General features: G+C 44.9%; 1 protein-coding gene across 1 annotated transcript in view; it reads left to right on the top strand.

Annotated features, from left to right (window-relative positions):
• The window catches only part of GPR158 (G protein-coupled receptor 158), a 385,566-nt gene that overhangs the window by 244,894 nt on the left and 119,488 nt on the right, over positions 1-21,184 (top strand). The window lies entirely within an intron of this gene.

Consider the following 21,184-nt stretch of genomic DNA (forward strand, 5'->3'; position numbering starts at 1 on the left):
TGGTCAACTGTGCCCTGTTGGGAATGTAAAACCTTAGGGGTTAATTGCGTGGCTTCAATACTCCACTGTGTCCCAAACCCCACAAGTGTTACCGTCATCACTCTAATTTGATTAAATAATCAGTTGATAAGAGGTGCGATAGCCCAGAAGACCTGCATGATTATTCCTCTACCATCATTTTGTGTTGCAGTGACATGATGCAATAATCGTTAATATCATCACCTCAGGATGTCCCTTTCCTTCCTACTTTCTTATCATCACCATGTGGTTAGACAATTTCACGTCGACCTATCCAAATTATGTAACATTCCAGAGAACAAAACTTCCATTTTCTATGTGAGTGAGTGCCTGCCTGTTTATGCATGTGCATTGTATTATTTGGTTCAGGAAAATATTTTTGATTACACAACGCATTTTTGAAGAGGTATAATACATGGCAGAGGGAATTTCTCGGTGCTCTGTTTAGCTTTTTCTTATGAATACATGTTGTTGCTACAGCTCCTTGTTGTTTTGATCTAGTCTGTTTTTATCACTTTGATGGAAATAAGTCTATAAAACCACCAGCTTGCACAGCATATGGAGTACTTATACAGTCTATATTCAGGTCTAAAAAAACCCCTGTTAATCATGTTATGGAAGTTTCTTTTGGCTTTTTTTCTACAATTACATCTTGTTCAGACTTTTCGTTTTTCTTTATAGTTATTGCAGATTTCTATGGCCAATTATTTGAAATGTTGTAATGATCACTTTTAAGCTCCACCTTTTAGGTTATAAGACTGCATGGGCTGATCATTCCACATGCATGGAACCCATGCCTGTACAATTTCAGATGCCGGATCAGGGCCAAAATTGTGAAAACTGTTTTATTTTTTATTATTTGTATTTTAGTGTACACCAAAGAAGTACCATAACATATTTAGTTAATGCAACCTTTTCCAGATGAATATTCGGTCATTCGAGTGAATTCTCTGTTCTGACCTCCCTTTTCCCAATACAGTACAGCTCACCAATACAGTGAATCACTGAAGTGTTCCTTTGAAACTCTGTTCAACTTCTCCGATATCTTTACTCGTGAATCAGGGATCTGGATTTTCTGTTTGCTGTGGAAAAACACAGATTTTCCCCTTTTAAAGGAGAAAATCATGGATTTCCCCCTTAAATGAGAAACCCACAGGAAACCGCAGGATTTCTTTGCAGGCTGGCAGCCTTCCAGCCTACAAGGGGCTGCTTGGGGCTGGGGGGAGCGGGGGAAAGTGATTGGAGGCAGTGGGTGCCATGTATATGTGCATGCATACACACACACATGCCCAGCATATAGCCAGGCAGGGTGGTGAGGGTTGTCTCAGCAGCTGGATACAGGTAAGTCTATGTTGGGGTGGGAGTTGGAGGGCCAGGGCTTAAGGACCATCTGTCTGTGTGAGGCGTGTGTGTGTGGAGGGGATAGGGGTGGGGAGAGGAGACAGGTGCCTGCCAGCCCTGGGGGAAGGAGTCCAGGGCTGGGGAAAGACATTACACATAAACTAGTTTAAGTGATCAGAAACTGGTTTAAACCTGCAACAGAACAGACATTCAGTGTGCCATAAACCAGTTTGAAAATGGTCAAAATTGGTTTGAGATAAACCTGGTAGAATGTAGTATATCAGACTTAAACTGGTTTGACCCAAATCAGTTATGCAATGTCTGCTCCAGACCCATGAACGCTGCATGCCCCCAGAGGTTGGGAGTGCATGGTGACCTTCCACAGGCAACAGGGGTGGGAGCATGGTGCTGGTGAACAGCGAGCTTCCACAGGCAGCTGCGGCAGTGTCAGGAGGGCAGGGTGGAGACTGCTGACTGGCGACCACCTGCAGACACCACTGGCAGCAGCCAGTGGCAAGCGGCGACCGCCCACAGGCGCCGCTGGCAGTGTTGGCAGTGCTTTTTGCAGGGGATGCATGTGCACCCTCATATACCGCCTACGCATCACCAGTGCCCAGACCCCTTCCTGGTTTAAGTTAAACCAGACTCCCACAGCATCCTGGCATGCTCTCTGGATTGGGTGGAGCTCTGCTCTCTGTTCCCATGAGGTGGGCTGGCCCCTCTCCTCTGCTCTCTAGCCACAGCAGGGGCAGGGTTTGGCCAGATGCTGGCCTGCCATGGCCCCTGAGGCAAATTTCTCCCTCTCCCCCTGCTGGAGTCCTGTGAGTCTGCGCAGGGCCAGGCAGGGTGGGGGACAGTTGGAGGCCTCCTGTGGTAGGGGGGCAGGGGGCTGTGGCTCAGGAGTGAGGGGCATCAGCAAAGCCAGGGGGCTGAAGGTCAGGAGTGAGGGCCAATGGCAGGGCTGGGGGGGCTGGGGCTTGGTAGTGAGGGGCAACAGCATCAGCAAGGCAGGACATCAGCATATCAGGGATTCTCAGCACCACAAAGCAGCTGGGGGGGGGCAGTGGCAGTTGGACCTGTGTCCTGGTGAGTGAAGAGGGTAGAGGGATCTCTGATTTTTTCCATGATAAAAAAACAAAAGCAAATGCCAAAATATGTAGTTATTTAGAATTTACTTTATTATAATGACTGAGGCGCACTGGTAGGCTTCCAAATTGCTTTAAATTTGAAAATATATCAATAAAACAACTTAAACCTATATACATATATAATTCAGGGGTCAGTAACCTGTGGCACATGTGCCGAGCCTGGCATTTGTGGCCATTTTGCTTGGCATGCCACCACCAGTCTGGGCTCTAGGAAGCTGCTTCCATACACGAAGCTCAGACTGCTCTCAGCAGGCAGCTGGGAGGCTGCAAGCCCTGCTGCAAACAGTCCAGGCACCATAGCTGGCAGCAGCTACCCCAGAGCCTGGGCTGGCTGCAGCTGGGAGGCTGCAAACAGCTGCTGCCTCCCTGCCCCAGCCCCAATCGGCGCAGTGCCAGCACCTGCTGCCTTCCTGGACCCCGGGGCCGTGAGACAGCTGGGGTGGGGAGGCAGCAGCTGTTTGCAGCCTCCTGACTGCAGCCTGCCCAGGTTCTGGGTAGCTGTTGATAGCCATGGGGCCTGGGCTTCTCCGAGCAGGTGGTTGGGAGGATGCAAACCCTGCTGCAAGCAGCCCGGGATCCATGGCTGGCAGCAGCTACCCAGAGCCTGCACCGGCTGCAGCTGGGAGGCTGCAAACAGCTGGTGCCTCCCAGCCCCAGGCTCTGGGGAGGCAGCAGGTGCCAGTGACGCTCCCCACTGTGCTGCCCCCCCCCCCCCCATCGCCTCTGCAGATCAGTGTGTGGAACCTGGTGTGGCAGGGCACAGTAGGGAGGTGCACAAAATCTATCTGCTGCTTCAAGCTCCCCGCTGCCCTGGCCACACTTCCCCTGCCAGCAGGGGCAGCAGTGAGGGGCAGAACAGCGCAAGGTTGCACAGGGGCAATGTGGGCAGCAGCAGACTGTTGTGCCCCCCGCTGTTGCCCCCACCTGCAGGGGAAGTGTGGCCAGAGCAGCGGGGAGGTTGGAGCAGCACACAGCTTTCATGCGCTTAGCTGCTGTGCCGGGTTCCACACACTGCTCTGCAAAGGCGGTTGGAGAGGGCAGCACAGCGAGGAGCACAAGCCCACAATGCGCACCTGCCCTGCCCCTGCCCCTCACACAGATCTGTGGGGTGCAGGTCTCCCCTGCCCTCTGGGAGTGCATGCTGTCGGGAGAGCTGACCCCACCCACTGCCCAAGCCCGCAGCACACAACAGGCAGCAGCAGTGGGGGAGCTGGCTCATGCTTCTGCTGCAGCAGCCACTGTCTTCTGCTGGGGGCAGACAGGGAGCTGCAGACCTGGGTCCCTGGCCCCATAACCCTGGCAGCTGGGGGCCCCCTCTGGCAGGGCTGGGGAGCAGGGCTTTGGGTGGGGGGAAAGGGGCACGAGCAGGGCCGGGGGGCTGTTGTGGGGGGACCCACACAAAACAAATACACAAGATCAAATGTAGCATGAGAAGTTTTATTTATTGTCACCAGGTTTACAATTTTTACAAAACCTGGTATTTACCATAAAAAGTCAACATTTATGATTACTAACTATACTAATATGCAGTGCATCCTGCCATGTACCCCCTGCCGCGTTTTGTTTTTCTGGCATGCTAGCACTCCAGCACCTTCCAAGGTAGGCACTGTGTTTTTTTCAGCATTCTGGCCAAAAAAAATTGCCTACCCCTGGTATATATAGTGGTGTTTCATTTTAATTGTTGAAAAAATGGATCTGCCATTTTTTAATCAGAGAATTTGGGATTTTTAAACAGATAAAACCAGAATCCCTGCTTATGATGTTCCTTTGGAATCTGCAAATAATTAGAATGCAAGGATCTGCATGCTAGGCTATTTACTTAGTTATTTATATCTGTATCTATAAAACATGTATTCACTTCCCAAGCCCCTGGCATCTTTAAAAATCATAATGCAAGTGTTTTATAACATACTGATGATTATAAAAAGCAATTTGGGACAGATTTTGTTCCTTCTGTTGGGCATGTCATTTAATACAAAAGGTGAATGAGTCCTCCTATGCAGGGGTTGGCAAAATATGGCCCGCTGGCTGGATCTGGCCTGCCAGGCTATTCTATCCAGCCTGTGGGACCCCTAAAAAATTCAGACAATTAATATTTATCTGCCCCAGCAGCCTGTCAAAGCTGCCCCTGGCTCTTGTCAGTAGGACCCAGTGGAAGCCTCAGCAGGACTGAACAGCCCAGCCCCAGCCACCCCCAGCCATTTCACTCCCTTCCTGCCCCCGCCCTGCTCCAGCACCATGTGGCTGCCTGCAGCATCATGGGACTGGGTAGCACTGGGCTGTGCCAGTATGAGAGAGAGGGAGGGAGGGAGGGAGGGAGGAACAGTGTGAGAGAGAGCAGGGACAGTGGTGGGGGGCAGGCAGGGACTGTGTGTGAGGGGTGGGAGGAGGGGCAGACAGGCAGGGAGTGTGCGTGTGCACGTGCGGGCAGGGACAGTGTGTATGTGTATTTTTACGGTGAGTCCCATACGCACACCACACCATACATATGTAACCCACACTCCACTCACACTGCCATACACGCAGACCCCCCACTTCCCATCATACACCCTAGGCACCCAGTCCCCCACAAACCCCATACCCACCTACACCCCACATATCCACACACACATCCACATGCTCTCTTACCTCACATACCCACACATCCACAGCCCCCCACAAACCTATACCCACTCCCTACAATATACAAGAGTAAGACTTAATTTTAAGCTATTGTGCAATCACCTCTATATACACTACACAAGCACATACAAATCCGGACAAAAATATTTTTTGAAACCAATTTAATGAATGCTGTAGATATTCGCTTTTTAGAATATAATATGGTATTTTTCTGGTTTTGAGATGGCAAAACCTCTTGCTGAAAGGAGTACTTCTGGGGGCAAAGGGAAGGACTTCTGGTGGCAAAGTTCAGGGGTAAGGGGGTGGGACTTCCAGTCACAGGTTGGTGACTAGGGGCGGGGCATCTGTCAAGGGGCGGGGCTACCTATGCAGCCCTTGACAGCTTGCCAAAACCCTGTAAGTGGCCCTTCACCCAAAATAAATTGCCTGCTCTTGTCCTATTGCATGTTCCTTTTTTGTGACTTGGTCTTAAGGAGAAGATGACAGTGTTACCAAAGTGGATGCATTAATGGATTTTCAGGAACTTGAATAGGAATAGAATCATGTTTAGGTACTTAAGTCCACTTAAGTGGATGGGAACAGGAGACTTGAATTTAGCCCCTCTAGGAATCGCACTCACTACTTGTCTCCTGTTTTGCACTCTAACTATGAGCAGTGCAATGCAGAAGGGCCACTACCACATTTCCTTTGCCTCCTGGATTAGCTCCAGTGAGAGTTCTGGATGCATTGTATTTGGCAAGTTAGATGTCAGCTTGGCCTCAGGCTCGGATGAGGTGAGCTTTCAGGGGTGGGATGGATGCCCACTGGAGACAAGTGGAAGGGAGATTAAAAATAGATTAGGGCTTGAGCTCAGGTGTATAGGGGCAGAGTAGCAGTATAGACATATCCTGGGACCCCAGAAAGGCCATGGCTTTGCAGTAAAATTGCTGTGCTCCCAAGAAGCTTCTTCAAGCATGCTGCACTGCTGCAGATAAACTGCCTCCTAAACTAGAACCAGTATGACTGGACCTAGAGAGCACTCAGGTTAAATAAGTAGCATGGGTGAATGAGAGTGCAAATTAGTAGTTACAGTTCCAATAACAAAGTACACAGAGTTTTTGGACCAAGGTAAATTTACTGTATAGATGTGCAAGAAAGTGCAAATGTTGAAAAAAAAAACACCCAAAATACCTTTTTCTAAAAGTATAAAGGCCTTTTTCAATGTCAGATATCAGGAAGTTATAGGGAAAAGTGTAAACTAGGTGTTTTGTTTTCGTTTTTAGCCTGTTTCTTGACTTTGATTTGATTTTGTAGGCACTCGGGGGCTTTTACAATTAGTGAAATATTTCTGAGCAGGGAAAGCAGTAGGGTTAAAGGCATCTAGGTTCTCTCATGTCGGATACCAGTGGTGATCATACTCTGGCCCCTGGGCCAAATGTGGCCCATGGAGCCATCACATCTGGTCTGTGGGTTTCCCCACAGGTTGGGAAATTTGGCAGCCATTAATATGGTAGCCATTAATATGTCCACCTTCCCCAGTTGCCAGATCAGCAGACCCCACACCCTGTGTGGCCGGTTGGAACCAAGCTACACCCACTTTCCCTGTGAGCCCAGGCCAGGCTCCCCCCATTTCTGGATTGGAGCCAGGCCACATCCCCTTCCCTCCCTTTAGGGCTGGGTTGGGGCCTGGCCATATCCCTTCCCCCTGCAGGGTGGGGCCATGTCCCCTTCTACTTTTAAGGCTGGACAAAGCCCCCTCCTTCTCTGTGGGCCTGGCCACTCCTCCTTCCCTCTCCATGGGGGTCAGGTCAAGCTCCTTTCCCATTAAGGACTGTGTTGGGCCCCGCCTGTCTTGCCCTCCTTCTATCCCCCCCCACCCTGTACAAGGCTAGGTGGCACTTACCCTGCTGTCCACCATGCTTCTACAAGTTCTAATGGAAAAAAGGAAGACTTATTCTTGGATTCTCCATAAAGACCTTTTTATTAGGGTTGGGAAGTTGGTCCACTGACTGGTTAAATAATATCAATTAACTGTTAATTGTCCACCTATTATTTGACTGCATTAAAAATGACCAAATATTCCATGAAGCTAAGAATGTCCTTGTGTAGGTGGCAACCTATCTTTTTATTGCATCAAAATGTCTTCTGTTAGCAAGGACAGGAGTGAAGCTCCTTGTCCCTCAGTCCTGCAGGAGTCAGGACACTCACATTCATACTTACTCCCCTGCCCTCTCCAGGTACTCCCTGACCTGCTCTTCTCACCTGAGCTCTTCCGGTCACTTCCTACCCCCTTCCCCCATCCATTAAACAGGAGCTACTGTATGCTAAGGGAAGAACTAGCAGCAGCATAGAAAAACTTTTATTGGACATCTGTTGTGACTGCAGCCACCTTCAAATACAAACACCAAAATGCTTGAGGAGTTAGCCTCCTATCTCCTCTAAGTATAACTGCACTTCAAAAATGGCTTTTGACTTGATAGTTGATAATTATCAATTGTACTTGAAATCATAGAATCATAAAAAAATAGGGTTGGAAGGGACCTCAGGAGGTCATCTAGTCCAACCCCCTGCTCAAAGCAGGACCATCCCCAACTACAGGTTTCCCTCGCTTTGTGCTGTACATGCGTTCCTGGAAAACAGCGCATAACTCATATTCGCATAAAGGGAACCCACTTCATAATGTAACAAATAGGGATACATTCCAAGACTTTGACTGTACTGACCCCCAGACCCATTTCTACCACTTTTACAAGACAATTTTGGTATTCACCAACAGCAGACCATACACACAAGCACAGGGCACTATCATACTGGTGATGACAACTACAGAAACATGTGGCGCAGACAACGAGCAAGGAGCACAGATCCACATAGGAGACTCTATTTTGGTGTGTGTCACTCCCACAATGCACCTCACAAAGCAGCTGACTGCGGGCTTCCACCATACCAATCGCATAAGGGTGAATTTACCTTGCATATAACGAATTTTTGGTATAAAAAGGGTCATTGCACAAGAGCGAATTTGCACATACAGAACCCACATAAAATGAGGGAAACCTGTAGATCATTCCAGCCAGGGCTTTGTCAAGCCAGGCTTTAAAACCTCCCAAGGATGGATATTCCTTCACCTCTCTAGGTAACTTGTTCCAGTGCTTCACCACGCTCCTAGTGAGAGAGTTTTTCCTAATATCTGACCTAAACCTACCTTGCTGCAACTTGAGACCATTGTTCCTTGTTCTGTCATCTGGCACCACTGAGGACAGTCTAGCTCCATTCCCTTGGAACCCCCATTAGGTAATTAAAGGCTGCTATCAAATATTCTCTGTCTTCTATTCTCCAAACTAAATAAGCCCAGTTTCCTCAGCCTTTCCTCAGAAGTCATGTGCCCCAGCCCCCTCACCATTTTTGTTACTCTTCACTGTATTCTCTCCAACTTGTATTTAGTAAGAATGATGAGGTTCTAGAGATACTGATCAATTTAAGCACCCAATCAGTGTCCACTAGTAATTGTATTAAAAAGAAGATATTAAGGCTTGGAAACTAATTCTGTCTAATTTTTTATTAACTCAAAAATTTACAGTTCTGAATTTGACTTGCATTCCACAGGCATAGGGTTTCCATTCAATTCAGGTGAGATTCTGAAAAATGGAGTAGAGGGCAGGGAAAAGTGAAAAATAACATCAACACTACTGCAGTAACAAGCACTATAAAGGAGAGTTTCTAATGAAAAACCAATGTTGCATCATAAATTGTATATAATCTGTATGCCCATTGCATCCAATTAAAGACAGTGGTTTCCATTGGCTTCAGTGGAAGAATCAGACCATACAGAGTCTGTGTTTTGCAGGCTCTAGTTATGTAGTTCTTTCATTGTGTTCTAATGGATACTCTATTAGTTCAGGATAAAAATGTATGTTTTCAAATATTTGAAACATTGGAGAAGGATTGTATATTTGAAGAGTTAAAAGGGATCAAAATCTAAAGCTACCCAAAAAACCTGCTAATTTGCTTTGAAATATTTCAACTCTGGATTTGACAAAGTAGACCTGGTTGGGAGTTTTCCATTGTTTTTTGCCAGAAAATGCTGGTTCCTCCAAATAAAAACTTTTCACAAAAAAAGTACCACTTCTGATGATGACAGTAAAACAACTTTAATGATAGAAGCCAATAGCTGCATTGTTACGATACACAGCTTGATTCTGGGACACCAAAGTGTTAAATATGGCTTGAATGTGGGACTCCCTTGGTGGGAATGTGGGGCACCCTTTGTTTGATTTGGACACAAGGAAAGACTTAGATTCAGGTCTGTCACAGGTAAATGGAGCACTATATGCATTAAGCAGTCTATTAACGTGTTATGAAGCTCTCTTGAACCATCCGGTTGAAGCTGCTCTGTTTTGTACAAATGATGGAAATAGTAAATGGAGCCAGCGACGTGAACTTGGGTCTCTTACAGCCCAGGCAAGTACCCTGACCTTTTGGCTGTCTCTTTCTAGCTCAGCAAATATTTCATTATTTATACCAAGTGGAACAGCTCCAGTAGAAGACATCAGGAGACTTGCCTCAAAATAAGCAGTAGCTTGCCAATCAGGACACTAAGGATCCTGGTGTCAATGTGGATGGAATTTTTTTTAATCTTAAGTTTTATAATACAGAGCATGTGTTTCCTGTCCAGCTCTATGCTAAACCATAGCATAGAGTGAGAGAGCCTACTCTCCTACTGGAGAGCCTACTGCTGGCTTAGGTTCAACATAGCCACTCTAAGCTTCTTACTTTTGCTACTAAGGCTTTCCCTTTTCCTCTTTCTCTGATGCTATTGATACCAGCAAGCTCTTATAGCTTAAGAGGGACTACTCTATCATGTGGTTTCAGGCAGTTCATGTTGAACTACAGGATGAAAAAATACCAAGAGGAACAGAAGGAGGTTGTTTAATCATACAAAGCCTGTACAGGAACAATCTGTTTAATGTGTGACTCTTTCTCTCCAACAAAACCCTTCCTGCTCCTGCATTCTGTTTTGAATGGAAGTATGGATGGGTGGAGGATTGGTTTGATTTTGTTTAAATTTTGTTCTGTTCCCACTTTCCTTTCTCATCCCCAAACCTTTAAAGTGGCATGGCAAAGATGGTGGCAAAGTAGCACCATCAATTTAAACTGAGGATACCATGAAGAAAACAGTTCTTTGTTATGATTTTCTATTGAGGAAGTACATGTAAAAAAGGGCGGGAGAAAGCTCCCTAAAGTAGGGACTGAAACTTTCAGCTTGTGGAGTTCTATCATCTGGCCCACAGGACTCAGAAGGGCCAGGAATTTGGGAATGGGGTAAGCGGGGATGAAGCCATTGCTGAAATCTGGGTATAAAGCCCCCTGGATGGTGCATGTCAGTGATAGACGGCAAGTAATGATGCTGTTAACTCCTGTAGCTCCCTTGGCTCCACCCACTCAGGCCACAGCCTTCTTAGTAGGGGCTTCCCATTATATAATTACCAGCGCAGCAGCCTGCTGCCATGCATTCGCCCTCACTCAGTAATCAGTTACAGATGAATACTTAACTGTTCAGATCATCACACTCAAAAATTAGTCATCAATTACTTGCTGATACTGAGTAGAGCTCCCCAGAGGGTTGGGGGCTGGGATTGAGTGCACAGTTGGCAAATTTTGCAAACGACACCGAACTGGAATGGCAGACACTTTGGAGCATAGGCTCAGGATTCAGAATGAATTTGTTAAACTGGGAAAATGGTCTGAAATTAACTGAATGAAATTCAGTAATGCATTTAAGGTGGAACATTCATATGCATAAATACAGGTTTATAAGAAATGGTTCGAATGGCTGAGATTATGTAGTCTAGAAAAAAGGCTGAGAGGAGATTTGATAACACTTTTCTAGTATGTGGAAGGTGGTTATAAAGAAGATGGTAATAGACTTTTTTTTTCTTTGGCCACAGGAGACAGGGCAAAGAGCACTGATTTTAAATTTCAGGAAGGGGAATTTATGTTTTGTTGCTTGGAGTGTAAGGGGGCAGAAGGTATTCCCAATGTGGAATTTCAGGTATTAGCAGAAGAGTCTCTGAAATGACCTATGTAGCTTTGGAGTGGATCAGTGTCAGTTTTAATATAGAGTATTTCAGACACAAAGGATCTGTTAGGGTCTGTTGTGCTTTGTAGGTTTAGTTGCTGCCTGGGACAAACTTTAAGGGACAAAGTTTTAGAATGGAAAATCCTGCTAATCCATTTTTGAAGCTGTGACTAAAAACTGAATTTCAGTAATTTGATGTCTGTTCTTAATAGGAGGAGCTGAGTAGTCTTAAGTATCAGCACATAACGTGCAGGTTAGGGAAAGTTATCCTAAAGTTAATCTAAAGAAGCCAGTATTGATAGGTTGAATTATTGTGACATTCTGAAAGGAACATATTTTTGGGCTAATTGTAAAGCACTGGGATTAAAAATAGGATCAAACAACATGCTACAAAGGAAACCATATGTATATACAAATAGGTGATAGCTTTTCTTTCAGAGGAGGAGGAGAAAGCCTATAGAGCAGGGATGAGCAATTATTTGGGCTGGAGGGTCACTTAACGAGTTTTGGTGAGCTGTTCAGAGCCACACACGTGCATGCATACACGCACACAGGCATGTGTGAACACACACACATACACACACACACACACACACACACATACACACACGAGCTCCCCACAGCTCTCCCTGTACCCTCTGCCCTGCCCCAAGTGTCTGGGTCAGGCAGGAGCCCTGCCAGCTGCTCCAGCTACACCTACGTGGTCCAAAGTAGCACGTGGGAACACAGTGCAGCACCAGCCTGGCCTGGGCCTGGCTGTGTGCCGGGAACTTGGGGTGGAGGAGGGGGTGCAGGGAAAAGGGGGCTGGGAGCTGCAGGTTATCTGGATGCTGTGGTAATGGGGTGCTGTGCTGTGTTCCAGCATACAGCTTTGGGCTGTGCCACATGAGCACAGCTGGAGTTGCAGCCTTAGTGCAGGCAGCTGTGCAGGGCCAGTTGCAGGGGAATAAGTAACCAGGGGAAGGAAAGGGCTGTAGAATGCAGGTGACTACCTAGGTGTGAGCTGCATGGCAATAGGAAGCAAAGGGCAGAGCTCTGGCAAGGTGATAAGGTAGGAACTACAACATACCTGAAATCTGTGGCCTATCAGGGAAGAAGCAGGGCAATAAGCTTGCTGATTAGCAAGGAGGAATCCTAAATTGAATGTACAATATTATGGAGAGAGAGAAATTTGTGATATAGATTCGGTTGCAAGATTGGAGCCTGTATATGCATTTCTTGCCTGGGAATTACAGCTGGTAGCAATAACAGGTACTATGCTTGGATGTGATGCAAGAACTTGGACGGAAATATTGTAGCAGTCAGTTTTTTCCTACCTATATACATACACATAATAATGTAAGTTTAAACAACAAAAGAAACCACCATAAGGTAAACTCTGTTAACAGTAATTGTTAATGGCAAACTCAAAACTGAGAGCCCAGGGAGATATAAAGGGATGGCCTCGTGAGCCTTTGAAATCAATCTACTTCTGCTGCAGGCATGCAGGACGAGCACTCTTTTATTAACAGAGATATTGCAGGGTAGCCCCATGCCCAGGACAGTTTCAGTGCACGAGGCGGTGCTGGTTGCCATAGTGCCAGTGGCCATGGTGCAGTCAGCCACTACTGTAGTGACAGCTATTTTTTAACCCCCCTACAAAGGTGGCTCTGGGACTGGTGCCCCAATTTCTCCCTCACCCTTAGTTACCCTACTATGTAAGTTTTCTCACTTACAAAGTGTAGTTATGCCTTGCAGCATTGCCATGCCATCCCATCCAGAAGTGCTTATTGTGTTTGCTTCCAGACACAAGGCCCTTAGAGTATGAGTAACTTTGCATTCTGTATAAAGGCCAGTTCTGCACACAGGAATGATCAAGTGCAAAGGACAATAGTGTAAAGTATTTACATCATGCATTTACAGCACTAGAAATGATCTCAGACTGGAAAAGCTTTAGTCAGTCTCTTGGTAAAGGTGACAGCTTTTTGGAGTATACATGGCTTAATCTTCTATAGATCCATTTTATCTGTCTTTTGTCTGACATAATTTAACTGGTGCTGCTTACCATACAAGTAAGAACACACAGCCCAATTTCAAGAATGCTATTAAAAATATCCCCTAAGCATGAGATTGCTTGAACTGAAGAATCCTGTGCCGGGAGGCTGTAATAGACTCATCCTCAGTGGTTTGCAGGCAGGAAGAGACATAAATACACTCTGAGTAGTAGGTTACATAAAACATGTTCAGAGCTGTGGCAGTGAGTTATTTTTTTTTTATGCCAGATGTAGACATACCGTTAAACCATAGTCTATAAAGTGAGAGCTGTTTTTTCTTAGTTTTTACATGTTGGTAAACAACACTTGAATTAGGTTCTTTCACATATTAAACTGTTTCATTTGGCAAGGAACTCTTAAATCTTTTGGTCACTTATATTCACTCTACTCATTCTCTCATATACTTTAGAATAATGCATGGTTTGACTACAAGACCTCCTATATATCTATGTCAGTACCATAGATATGGTACTAATTAGTTTAAAAACTGGTGTGTGCTAGTTTTATCAAATGTCATGTAGAACTCCAAATCTTTTGTTCTAAAGCAGTGATACACTTCAAACTAGACATACACAATCTAAGATCTTTCCCTCTGTGTCTATTAATTTGCAGAAGACTGAGAAATTTTAACAGCTTTAGTTTGCTTCATAGAATCATAGAAAATTAGGGTTGGAAGGGACTTCAGGAGGTCATCTAGTCAAACGTCCTGTTCAGAACAGGACCATCCCCAACTAGATCACCTTGGGCAAAGCTTTGTCTAGCTGGGTCTTGAAAACCTCCAAGGATGGAGATTCTACCACCTCTCTGAGTAACCTGTTCTAGTGTTTTATTACCCTCCAAGTGAAAAAATTATTTCTAATAACTAACCTAAACTTCCCTCCCTGTAACTTGAGACCGTTGTCCATGTTCTGTCATCTACCACTGAGAACAGTCTAATTCCCTCCTCTTTTGAAACCCACTTTAGGTAGTTGAAGGCTGCTATTAAATCCCACCTCAGTCTTCTCTTCTCTAGACTAAATAATCCCATTTCCCTCAGCCTGTCCTCATAAGTCATGACCCTTTGCCATTTTTGTTGCCCTTTGCTGGACTCTATCCAATATGTAGATATCCTTTCTGTAGTGAGGGGCCCAAAACTGAACACAGTACTCCAGATGTGGCCTCGCCAGTGTTGAATAGAAGAGACTAATCACTTCCCTCGACCTACTGGCTACACACCTATTAATGCCGGTATGCCATTAGCCTTCTTGGCAACAAGGGCACACTGCTGGCTCATATTCAGCTTATTGTCCACTGTAACCCCCAGGTCCTTTTCTGCAGAGCTGCTGCCTAGCCAGTCAGCCCCTTGCCTGTACCAGTGCATGGGATTGTTCTGTCCTAAGTGCAGGATTTTGCACTTTTCTTTGTTGAACCTCAAGCAATTCCTTTTGACCAAATCCTCCAATTAATCCAGGTCACTCTGAATCTTAGCCCTACCCTCCAGTGTATCTACTACTCCCCCCATGGAGTCATCTGCAAACTTGCTGAGGGTCCACTCTATGCCATCTTCCAAGTCATTGATGAAGACTTTGACCAAAGCTGGACCAGGACCAAAGCCTGGGGCACTCCACTTGATACCAGCTGCCAACTAGACATTGAGCTATTTATTAGTACTCTCTGAGCCCTCTTGTTTCACTTTGGATTTCAGGTTCAGACACTCCAAATTTCAGTGCAAAACTCAGCTAAAGCCACTCAGGTCTTGTGCTTTTGGAGGCTATAAATTAGATTCACATGGTTTTGATCAAAATTTGCAAGCTGGCCTGAATTTGTTTGAAACGTAGCAATGTTGTCTGAAAATATGTACCCAGTTTGGGGTTTATAGATTAGGCTGCTCCTTCCTGTGCTTTGTCATTTCACTGAATTATTTTATTATCCAGCAACTTCTCTGAAATTCATGTGCTCTCTTAAATTTAAAGATTTAAAGCCAGAGAGGATCATTAGATTAGTTTGTTTGACCTCCTGTGCATCACGGGCTACCCAGCCAGCTAGTACCTAGTATTGTGTGGTCAGCTAAAACGTATCTTCCGTTCTGTCTTAATCTGAAGACATCAAGTAATGGAAAATCCATCACTTGTCTTGATGGCTTGTTACACTATGGCCTGTTGTTTCTGAGGATGTGTATGCTACAAAATGACCCCTTCTCTAAATGCCCAAAATTCCAAGAGTGAGGTCCAGGTTTGGTTAATAGCAGTTGGGTGTGCCATGTTTGGAAGCTGAGAACTGTTATGATGTGGAGAGATATTTCCAGACTGTTAAAGCTGGGGGTGTGTGTTATTACTGTTAGTCAAAATGAATGGCTGTGCTGCCATTCATATATATATATATATATGTATAAGGCCTGAAATTATGGTCTGGTGACAAACAGGAAGAGGAAGGCCATTCCAACATTTAGGGTAACAGGTTTTAACCTGCATTCCCTCCAATTTCCCAGCATAGTGCTATAACCACCAGACCACAGGTTATGAATTTAATAACCTACTTTCCAACCCTTTTCTTCTTTCATTTCCTATTTATTGGATAAAATAGATGGAGAACAACTTGAAAGTTACAGCAGCAGTGGGAGCAAGGGTCCATGCAAGAACCATTGGCCTCTATTTTTCATTGATTCACATACCATCTCATTCTGGCTCCACATTTCTCCCTCTCTTGGCTGTATAGGGTGTCAGCCAAACTAAAGATTTTTTTTAAACTATGGGGAAGATGTAGGTAAGTAGGTAGGTAGGTAGAAGTCCAAGATGGACTTTGGTCAGGCCACCAGAGCTAACCTGCTTACTTTTCTGAAGTGTGTCAAAGGATTTTCAATCACCACAAATTATTAAGACAATAATTTTACATCTCATCAGAAAGGCATTACCTTCACTAGCAGACTGGCTCCAATACTGTATGCTGGGGCACTGGTCCAAACTGAAGACAAGAATAAATCTTATTGAATAACTAGTATGGTTTTCTATGACAACCGCATGTTCTGTAGAGTCCTTTTATTGAAATACTGATCCAGCCCAACAATGTTTAATTTGTGAGATGTGAAAAGATTAAGGTGATGACAAGAATAAGATGGTATCATATAACTACAGGCATTTTAAATTATTTTAATTTTTAAAATACAGGTGACTTTAAAAATGTTTGTATCTAGGGGAGGAAGAAGGAAATTTTTGTGGGGGCAGTAATTAGTCTGAAAAGATATGGTATTCTTATTACTTCTAAGGTATTTTAATTGTTTGAGAAATATAGCAAATTGTACATTCATTAATATTCCTACAGACAATCTGGGCTTCAGGTCATGTCCTTAATACTGATTTGTGATGCCCGTGCTGTACATTAGCTCAGGAATGCTTGCATTCATGCCCATCTGCTAAGATGGCATTGTTCCCACACACAAGTTGGACCCTTTTCTAGAAATCATAGTGCCAGACTATGATGAGTTTGCATGGGAGTCTTACCTAACATGGCAAACATCATCTCTGTTGCTAGAAGACCCTTCTCAGACCCAAGATTGAAAAACTGGCAAGTGTCTTCATGTACTGGAATATATTTACGTGCTTTAAAAGTATATAAGCACAATAAAAGAAAAGAGAGGACAGTGTTCAAAGACACACTGGGCGTGTCCAGATGAGCACAGCCGTGCAGCCTGTGGGACTCACAGTCCAGTGTTCTTCATGCTGCAAGGACGCACTACCTGTGCATGTACTGCTCTGTCTTTTCCCTGCCCCCATGGGTCTTTCTGACACTTCAAGTGGTCCTTACACATTTCATACCTGAGCTCTACAATATTTACATTTCATGTCTGACCTCTACAACTCATCTTGTTGGAAACTTAGTGGCCACATCCAGGTAAGCACAGACATTTGGTTCCCTGGGGACAAGTAGATGTGGTGCACCTTGTGCCGCCATTACTTGTATCCTGGGAATGCCCGCTCCACGTGTGTATTGGTGCACAGCATGTTACCCCAGGGGCAGTAGGAGAGCCTGGGGCCAGCACTGTGCTGGCCCCAGCTGCCTTACCTGGGGTCTTGGGGCAGTTTTCATCAACTTAGGACCTGCCCCACTACCTGCAAAGTCTTCACCTTTTGGCATTACACAGTAACTTGTGCCATACCTCTGTTTTAAGTGATATTGTCTTCCACAGCTCTGCAGACATGCTACTCAAGATGTAGTTTATCCTACCATGAGCTACTCATACAGGTCAGTTCAAAACAACACAATTGCTGTGTTAGATTTCATCTCGGAGAAAGCTGTTCTTCCCTTATTCAGAAAATGCTGTGGCACTAATGATTTCAGTCCTGCACATTTCAGTGTTCTAAGAAACTTTAGTATCAAATGTCAATGTTTGATTCCTTCTTAACATTTCTAGCTCGGAATCAGGGCAGTATTTTCCTTCTGTCTGCTCTCAGTACAGGGACTAGTGCTACTAACTTTAGGTGCATCTACATGAAATGCTTTAGTGTGGAGATGACTAATTAGCTCTGCAGTAAAGTGTCACTGTCTACATGTGAAGCTCTATTAGTCTACAGTAAACTAATTAACTCTGCTGTAGGATAATACTGCTCAACACAAGTGCTATCTATCATACAGCAGAGTACTTATGTGCAGTGAAACACGTGTAGCCAGTGGCTGGCTGGAGCACAAGGGTGCTATGGTGCAGAGGATGCCTGCTGGCTAGCCCCACACTGGAGCAACCTTGTGACCCAGCCAGTCCCTCTGCAGCATTTTGAGCTGGGTCAGAGCAGCCCTGGGCTGGTAGGCTAACTCCCTGCCAGCCAGAGTTGCTTTGCCCCAGCTCGATGTGCTGCAGTCCCAAGTACACATGTAAATGCTATGGCCGGGAGCAATAAAGTCAGGCATGAACTGTCAGAATTTATTGCTATGTGCTACTTGCATGTGTAGACGTGCCATTTCCTGTGTAAATCTGCAGCATTTCTAGTATCTGCCATTGAAAACTGGACTTTGTAGCTGGCACAGTGTACTCAGCAGCCATCAAAGAACTCATCAACGTATACACCATGATCTGTAAAGAACAATGGTGCCGATTGATTGATTGATTGATTGATTGATTGATTGATTGATTGATTGATTGATTCAGAGTAACTTAAATTTGGAAACAAATTCAACTCAAAAATAATTTTTTCTTCAGTCTTCAAAATATCAAAACAGGATGTTTTGACAATTCTGATCCCTTTTCAGATTTTTTCTAAAATGCGGGATTCATCATTTTCTATCAGGCTTTTTCAATGAAGAAGTGTTTACTCAAAAAAAAAAATCTCAGCCTCCTCAAGTAGCTATCAAAGGTGGTAATGAGGAGTCCAGAAAAAAAGTGCTGTCGTTTTTCCTGTTTTACATGGAGAACATAGAGAGTGTCATTACCTTATCAGGGAGTGGTATTACTCCTGGGATATTAGAACCTAAGTCAAGAGTATGCATTCTTGAGATGAGCGAATCTTGGTTTGGGTAAGATTTTAAAGATGGAAAGATTTTAAGGTCCACTTGTCTTCACTGTTTGGTGCTGTGCCATTTTTATCACGGTTCAACAAATCCCTACTCATCCCATACAAGAACTATTTTTAAGAAGCAGAAGGACTATGCAAAGCCTTTTTTTCACCTGCTGGCAGTATTGGTAGTGGGGCTGAATAGTACTGGCAGGAGCTTTACTGAGCTGTATTGCCACTGATAAAAATATCATAAGATATTGCTGCATGCTTCTCTCTTCTGTCCCTGTGACTGTTGTCAAATGTCCATGAATCACTGCTTCCCTGAAACATATTTGGTCAACTGATGGTGAGAAAAGCAGAAGAAAATTTGCATTATGTTTGGATTCAGAAAAATATGAGTTTTTTTTCTTGATTCTGCTAAAAAAAAATCAGTGTAACAGAAGCTTCTTCCTGCTTTCTCTCTAAATTGGCACGTCTGCCATCTTCACTTCCAGTGTTCCTAAATTCATCTATGCTACCCAAAGGACTTATTTCTGGGCTTCCTGCCAATGTCTTGAGCTAGAATTTTCACAGAGAAAAAAAAGCATTTACTTAAGAAAATATCATGTGGCAGCCTGTAGGCACAATAATACCTTCACTGCCAGAATGCACCAGCTGTACACTGGACTGAGTAGCAAATGGTCCTAGATGTTTCAGTGCATTTTTTCCTCTATGCTGAGAGTGACCTATTACTTTTTAGTAATTCTGAACCAAGTATATCTATGTAACTTGTTGTTTGTTAATATTTATGGAACTCTGTCCTTGTGGTTTTTATTGTGCAAACACAGAGGAAGGCGCAGCCTTTCTCATAATTAGTTTCCAATTTTATTTCCTTACAGTTTATAAAAGTTTTCTGTCCCAACATGCTAAGAGCTTCTAGGACAAGGCTCAGCAACCCCTGGCATGTGTGCTGAGCATGGCACGCAAGGCCAGCCCGGGCTCTAAGCAGCTGCAAACAGCTGCTGTGGGCTCTGGCATGCCAGCACTCTGGCACCTTCCAAGGTACACATTGTGGTTTTTTCGGCACTCTGGCCAAAAACCGTTGACTAGCCCTGTTCTAGGGCAAGCAAGGTCACACACAAACCTTGAAGCTCAGTGTAACAGCGACTCAGGCAGGAGTCCTGTTACTATGGGGGGTTTCAGGCTAGGTTGACCAGAGGATGCACCCTGTCAGATGAAGGGAGTTCACATTAGGGGAGGGGCGGGATGATTAGCCTGCCATGGCCGGCATAAATAGGGTGACAGAACAAACACCTTTTGCTTCGGGCACTGGAGAATGAACATGGGGCAGTTGAGACCCCAGAGAAGAGAACAGCTGGACCTGGGACCCAGGAGGACACTGAGACCGAGGGACTCCGGACAGCGGCAGGTCGGCCACAAGGCTGGTTGCTCACCTGGGAATTACAGCTGCTTTGTTGAGTCTGGGAGAAGAGCCGAGGCTCCATGACGTGGCTTGGCAGGGATTCCTGAGTGTGAGACACGGGCAGGGAAAGCAAGTATTAACCCCTCACCACTTGTTGAGAATGCATCAGTGCCATAGGTGTCGGGATGGAAGACGAGGGAACAGCTGGGGCTGCTCCTGGCACAACACATACAGAAAGACGCAAGGAATGTGCCTCCCTAACAAGGCAATTAGTGGTGGAGCTGGTATTAATTACAATGTATCAGTGAAGTACCTGGCGCCAAGTTTTCTTATCTGCAGCCCGGACTTTCCTCACTATTGAGATAATTAGTGAGGCCATTGCTGTTCAAAAGATCCCTGCTGGGCAATAAAACAACTTTGTGAGAATTTAACACCTGGGTGGCATTGGTAATTACTTGCTCAAACAACGTCACTGAACCCCAGTCTTTTTTCTTCTTTCTATCTAAGTCGTGGCAGGAGAGTTCAAGGAGAGACAGAGCTGGGACTGACCTTCCAACCCTCCACCTCTCACACTCAGATACACATGGTACCAGCCCAAAGACTGAAAGCCCAGTTTCATAGGGATACAGGTCTTATTTACCCATCTCTTCTATGGGTGATGGAGAAGTGGTGTTATAAAAGAAGGTTTCCAAGGTATGGGGTAGGAGGAAGACTTAGCCAAGGGAGAACATTCCAAGCATAAAATGCAGCATGGCTCAAAGACACAAGTGGGTGGAAGATACAAAAGGAAATATCATGGAAGGAAGCTTAGGAGTAGCTAAACAGCAGAAGTGGTTTGGTGGTCTCAAAATAATGAAGAACGTCTTTAGCTTAATAAGGAAATTGACAGAGTATCGGCAAGGAAGCTAGAGTAGGGAAAGAGGAAAAGGAATGCAATAGCAGCTTTCTATGTGAACCAGAATGAGATGAACTGCTATTCAGGAAAGCTAAATGGAAGGAATTTCTTATAGTTGAGACAAAAGAAGCCCAGAAGTAAATGAAGATGAATACTATTTAGTTTGGAGTGGAAGTCTTGTAGGAGAAATCAAAGTAAGGTCTGG

Source organism: Alligator mississippiensis, chromosome 5 (genome assembly GCF_030867095.1).
Source record: "Alligator mississippiensis isolate rAllMis1 chromosome 5, rAllMis1, whole genome shotgun sequence".
NCBI lineage: Eukaryota > Metazoa > Chordata > Crocodylia > Alligatoridae > Alligator > Alligator mississippiensis.